Source organism: Takifugu flavidus, unplaced genomic scaffold (genome assembly GCF_003711565.1).
Source record: "Takifugu flavidus isolate HTHZ2018 unplaced genomic scaffold, ASM371156v2 ctg1087, whole genome shotgun sequence".
In the NCBI taxonomy this organism is placed as follows: domain Eukaryota; kingdom Metazoa; phylum Chordata; class Actinopteri; order Tetraodontiformes; family Tetraodontidae; genus Takifugu; species Takifugu flavidus.
In genome coordinates this window covers 1-6128 of record NW_026621852.1, presented here as the reverse complement: position 1 = coordinate 6128, position 6128 = coordinate 1, and the positions used below count along the sequence as shown (strand labels likewise).

At 61.2% G+C, this 6128-nt stretch overlaps 1 long non-coding RNA gene across 1 annotated transcript; it reads left to right on the top strand.

Moving 5' to 3' along the window:
* Positions 1-543: 543 nt before the first annotated feature.
* Positions 544-2151, top strand: LOC130519683 (uncharacterized). The gene is made up of 3 exons (XR_008948426.1): positions 544-632; positions 705-852; positions 2020-2151. It is a non-coding gene; the product is annotated as an uncharacterized LOC130519683 (long non-coding RNA).
* Positions 2152-6128: the final 3977 nt, after the last annotated feature.

The following is a 6128-nucleotide window of genomic DNA, read 5'->3' as shown; positions in this document are numbered from 1 at the left end:
TGTCCTGACCTGTCCTGTCCTGTCCTGTCCTGACCTGCCCTGTCCTGTCCTGACCTGTCCTGCCCTGCCCTGACCTGACCTGTCCTGTCCTGACCTGTCCTGTCCTGACCAGTCCAGTCCTGACCTGTCCTGTCCAGTACTGACCTGTCCAGTACTGTCCTGTCCTGCCCTGCCCCTGTCCTGTCCTTCCTGTCCTGTCCTGTCCTGTCCTGACCTGTCCTGTCCTGACCTGACCTGTCTGACCTGTCCTGTCCTGTCCTGTCCTGGTCCTGACCTGACCTGTCCTGACCTGTCCTGACCTGTCCAGTTCCTGTCCCTGTCCTGTCCAGTCCTGTCCTGACCTGTCCTGACCTGTCCTGACCTGTCCTGTCTTGTCCTGACCTGACCTGACCTGACCTGTCCTGACCTGTCCTGTCCTGTCCTGTCCTGTCCTGTCCTGTCCTGACCTGACCTGTCCTGACCTGTCCTGACCTGTCCTGTCCTGACCTGTCCAGTCCTGTCCTGTCCTGTCCTGTCCTGACCTGACCTGTCCTGTCCTGTGTTGTCCTGTCCAGGGGGAAACTCCCGCACAGCCATGATTGCTGCTCTGAGTCCTGCTGACATCAACTATGAGGAACCCTGAGCACTCTGAGGTCAGGAGGCAGCACCGTGTCCACCTGCAGGGCTCAGGTGTCCTGGTTGATCATCTGGTCCCTCTGCTCCAGGTACGCTGACCGGGCCAAACAGATCCGCTGTAATGCCGTGATTAATGAGGACCCCAACGCCAAGTTGATCCGGAACTGAAGGCAGAGGTGGAGAGACTGAGAGACCTGCTGTTCTCCCAGGGCCTCCAGGAGCTGCTGGACACCTCTGGTAGCTCACACCTGTTTCACACAGCCACATGGTCATGCTGGATGCAGGTGATCCCCATTCTCTCCCCTCCCCTCCTCTCTCCTCTCTCCTCCTCTCATCCTCCTCTCCTCTCCTCTCCTCTCCTCTCCTCCCTCTCCTCTCCTCTCCCCTCTCCTCCTCTCCCCTCCTCTCCCCCTCTCCTCCTCTCCTCTCCTCTCCTCTCCTCTCCTCTCCTCTCCTCGCCTCTTCCCCCCTCTCTCCTCCTCTCCTCTCCCCTCGCCCTCCTCTCTCTCCTCTTTCCTCTCCTCTCGCTCCTCCTCCTCTTCCCTCCCCTCCTCTCCTCTCCTCTCCTCTCCCCCTCCCTCCTCTCCTCTCCTCTCCTCCTCTCCTCTCCCCTCTCTCCTCTCTCCTCCCCTCCTCCTCCTCTCCTCCCTGCTCCTCCCCCTCTCTCCCCTCCTCTTCCTCTCCTCTCCCCTCTCCTCTCCTTCTCCCCTCCTCCTCCTCTCCGCTCCCCTTCCTCCTCCTCTCTCTCGCCCGTCCCTGCCTCCCTCTCCTCGCCTCTCCTCTCCTCTCCTCTCCCTCTTCTCCCTCTCCTCTCTCCTCTCCTCTCCTTTCCGTTCCCTCCTCCTCCTCCTCCCTCCTCTCCTCTCCTCCTCCTCTCCTCTCCCTCCTCCTCCCGCCCCTCGTCCTCTCCTCTCCCCTCCTCTCGTCTCCGCTTCTTCCCTCCTTCGTCCTCTCCTCTCCCCTTCTTCCTCCTCCTCCTCCGACTCCCCTCCTCCTCCTCTCCTCTCCCTCCTCTCTTCTGCCCTCCTCTCCTCTCCTCCTCCTCCCTCTCCCTCTCCTCTCCTGCCTGCCTCTCCTCCCTCTCTCCTCTCCTCTCCCTCTCCCTCCTCTCCTCTCCTCTCCTCTTATCTCTCCCCTCCTCTCCTCTCGCTCCTCTCCTCGCGTCTGGCTCACTCTCTCCTCTCTTCGTCTTCTCCTCTCCTCTCCATCTCCCCTTCTCGCCTCCTCTCGTCTTTCTCTGTCCTCTCTCTCCTCGTCTCTCTCCTCCTCCTCTCCTCCTTCAGACCCTCCTCTCGCTCTCTCTCTCTCTCTCCTCTCCTCTCCCCCCCCCCCCCCCCGCCAACAGTGGTGCCCCCCCAGTGCGTGGGCCCCTCCCCCCTGATGACGATGGCTCCGCCCCTCCAGGTGCTTGTGTCTCCTCCTGTGTTTCGGCACCTTTGCTCCGGCGGGAGTTGAACCAACGTCTGCAGCGAACCTGCGTGAGGACGGCGAGGAGGCGGAGCCTGTGGAGCCCATCAGTAAAGAGGAGGCAGCTGAGCGCCTCGCTGGTAGTCCAGTTGTTTTTGTCTCAGAATGTCCTGAGGACAGGTGCCTGAGGACCAGGCGTCCTGAGGAGCAGGTGTCCTCAGGACCAGGTGTCCTGAGAGCAGGTGTCCTCAGGCCAGGTGTCCTGAGAGCAGGCAATCCTCAGGACCTGCGTCCTCAGGACCAGGCGTCCTCAGGACCAGGCGTCCTCAGGACCAGGCATCCTGAGCGTTTGTCCGTCCTGTCTGACAGGAAACGGAGAAGATCATCGCCGAGCTCAACGAGACCTGGGAGGAGAAACTGAGGAAGACTGAGTCCATTCCGTCTGGAGAGGTAACGTCTCTAGGACACAGGAAGTCGGAGACGGCGGTGGCGTCTCTCTGTCTCACCCTGATGCGCTGTCCCACCCAGAGAGGCGATCCTGGCAGAGATGGGCGTGTCCATTAAAGAGGACGGAGGAACCCTGGGTGTCTTCTCCCTAACGGGGTGAGTCCGGCTGATCCAGAGCATTAGCATTAGCTCCTGGATCAGCCGGACTCACCTCAGGTAACCTTCACCTCCCCAGAACCCCTCACCTGGTCAACCTGAACGAATATCCCCTGAGTGTCCGAGTGCCTCCGGTACTACATCAAGAGAGGTCTCACCAGGTCTGGAAACCAGTGGCCTTTGATCATCAATGTCCCGCAGTTGCCAGACGATCATCATGAGTCTTTCCTGTGGTTTTCCTTAGAGTTGGACAACAGGACGTGGACATCAAACTGTCACCGGTCCCACTTCATCAAAGAGATTCATCTGTGTGTTTGTGAGTGAGACAAACGAGCAGGGAGAAGGTGAGGACGCTTCCCAAAGGGTGTGTTGGATGCGCTAACGCTGTGGCAGCAGAGCTAACGGCTGTGGCAGCGAGGTACGGTGGTGGCAGCAGAGCTATCCACTGTGGCATCAGCGCTTAAACCCTTGTGGCAGCAGAGCTATGGCTGTGGCAGCAGCGCTAACGCTGTGGAGCAGCACTAACGCGGTGGCAGCGCAGCCCACCCTCACACGTGTCCCACCTGAACAGGTGTCCCACCCTGGACAGGTGTCCCACCCTGGACACGTGTCCCACCCTCAACCCGTGTCCCACCTGAACAGGTGTCCCACCCTGGACACGTGTCCCACCTGAACACGTGTCCCACCCTGAACAGTGTCCACCCTGGACACGTGTCCCCACCTGAACACGTGTCCCACCCTGGACATGTTCCCCACCCTGGACACGTGTCCCACCCTCAACACCCACGTGTCCCACCTGAACAGGTGTCCCACACCACCCTGGACCCGTGTCCCACCTGAACACGTGTCCGCACCCTGGACGGTGTCCCCCACCCTGGACACGTGTCCCCACCCTCAACACGTGTCCCACCTGAACACGTGTCCCACCCTCAACACGTGTCCCACGCCTCAACCGTGTCCCCCCTGGACGTGTCCCCCACCCTCAACACGTGTCCCACCCTCAACACGTGTCCCACCTGAACACGTGTCCCACCCTGGACAGGTGTCCCACCCTGGACACGTGTCCCCACCTGAACACGTGTCCACCCTCAACACGTGTCCCACCTGAACAGTGTCCCACCCTGGACACGTGTCCCACCTGAACACGTGTCCCACCCTGGACACGTGTCCCACCCTCAACACGTGTCCCCCTGAACACGTGTCCCACCCTGGCACGTGTCCCACCCGGACAGGTGTCCCACCTGAACACGTGTCCCACCCTGGACACGTGTCCCACCCTCATCACGTGTCCCACACTGAACACGTGTCCACCCTGGACAGGTGTCCCACCTCAACACGTGTCCCACCCTGGACACGGTTCCCACCCTCAACACGTGTCCCACCCTCAACACGTGTCCCATCTGAACACATGTCCCACCCTGGACAGGTGTCCCATCTGGACACGTGTCCCACCCTGAACAGGTGTCCCACCCTGAACACGTGTCCCACCCTGAACAGGTGTCCCACCCTGGACAGGTGTCCCACCTGGACACGTGTCCCACCCTGAACAGGTGTCCCACCCTGAATAGGTGTACTACCTGTACCACCGTACCAAACGGTGACCACATGTCCCGGGTGGGACACGGTCACACCCTCAACACGTGTCCCACCCTCAACACGTGTCCACCTGAACACGTGTCCCACCCTGGACAGGTGTCCCACCCTGAACAGGTGTCCCACCCTGGACACGTGTCCCACCTGAACAGGTGTCCCACCCTGAACACGTGTCCCACCCTGGACAGGTGTCCCACCCTGAACAGGTGTCCCAACCTGGACACGTGTCCACCTGAACACGTGTCCCACCCTGAACAGGTGTCCCACCCTGGACAGGTGTCCCAACCCTGGACACGTGTCCCACCCTGGACAGGTGTCCCACCTGGACACGTGTCCCACCTGAACAGGTGTACTACCTGTACCACCTGTACCAACAGTGTACCACCTGTCCCTCAACACGTGTCCCACCCTGGACAGGTGTCCCACCCTTAACAGGTGTCCCACCTGACAGTGTCCCACTTAACAGGTGTCCCACCCTGAACACGTGTCCCACCCTGGACAGGTGTCCCACCCTGAACAGGTGTCCCACCCTCAACACGTGTCCCACCCTGGACAGGTGTCCCACCCTGGAAGGTGTCCCACCCTGGACACGTGTCCCACATGAACACGTGTCCCACCCTGGACAGGTGTCCCCCCCTGGACACGTGTCCCACCCTGGAGTGTCCCACCTCAACAGTGTCCACCTGAACAGTTGTCCCACCCTGGACACGTGTCCCACTGAACACTGTCCCACCCTGGAACACGGTCCCCACCTGAACACGTGTCCCACCCTGGACAGGTGTCCCACCCTCAACACGTGTCCCACCTGAACAGGTGTCCCACCCTGGACACGTGTCCCACCTGAACACGTGTCCCACCCTGGACAGGTGTCCCACCCTGGACACGTGTCCCACCCTCAACACGTGCCCACCTGAACACGTGTCCCACCCTAACACGTGTCCCACCCTCAACACGTTCCCACCCTGGACACGTGTCCCACCCTCAACACGTGTCCCACCTGAACACGTGTCCCACCCTGGACAGGTGTCCCCACCCTGACACGTGTCCCACCTGAACACGTGTCCACACCTCAACACGTGTCCCACCTGAACAGGTGTCCCACCCTGGACACGTGTCCCACCTGAACACGTGTCCCACCCTGGACACGTGTCCCACCCTCAACACGTGTCCAAACTGAACACGTGTCCCACCCTCAACACGTGTCCCACCTGAACACGTGTCCCACCCTGGACACGTGTCCCACCCTCAACACGTGTCCCACCTGAACACGTGTCCCACCCTGGACACGTGTCCCACCATGGACAGGTGTCCCCCCCTGGACAGGTGTCCCCCTGAAACACGTGTCCCACCCTGGACACGTGTCCCACCCTCATCAACGTGTCCCACCTGAACACGGTCCCACCTGGACAGGTGTCCACTCAACACTGTCCCACCCTGGACACGTGTCCCACCCTCAACACGTGTCCCACCCTCAACACGTGTCCCTCTGAACACATGTCCCACCCTGGACAGGTGGTCCCATCCTGGCACGTGTCCCACCCTGAACAGGTGTCCCACCTGAACACGTGTCCCACCCTGAACAGGTGTCCACCTGAACAGGTGTCCCACCTGGACAGGTGTCCCACCTGGACACGTGTCCCACCCTGAACAGGTGTCCCACCCTGAACAAGGGTACTACCTGTACCACCTGTTACCAACAGGTGTACCACCTGTCCAGGTGGGCCAGGTGTCCCACCCTGAACAGGTGTCCCACCCTGGACAACGTGCCCACCTGAACACGTGTCCCACCCTGGACAGGGGTCCCACCTGAAGTGTCCCACCCTGGACACGTGTCCACTGAACACGTGTCCACCTGAACAGGTGTCCCACCTGGGACAGGTGTCCCACCCTGGACACGTGTCCCACCCTGG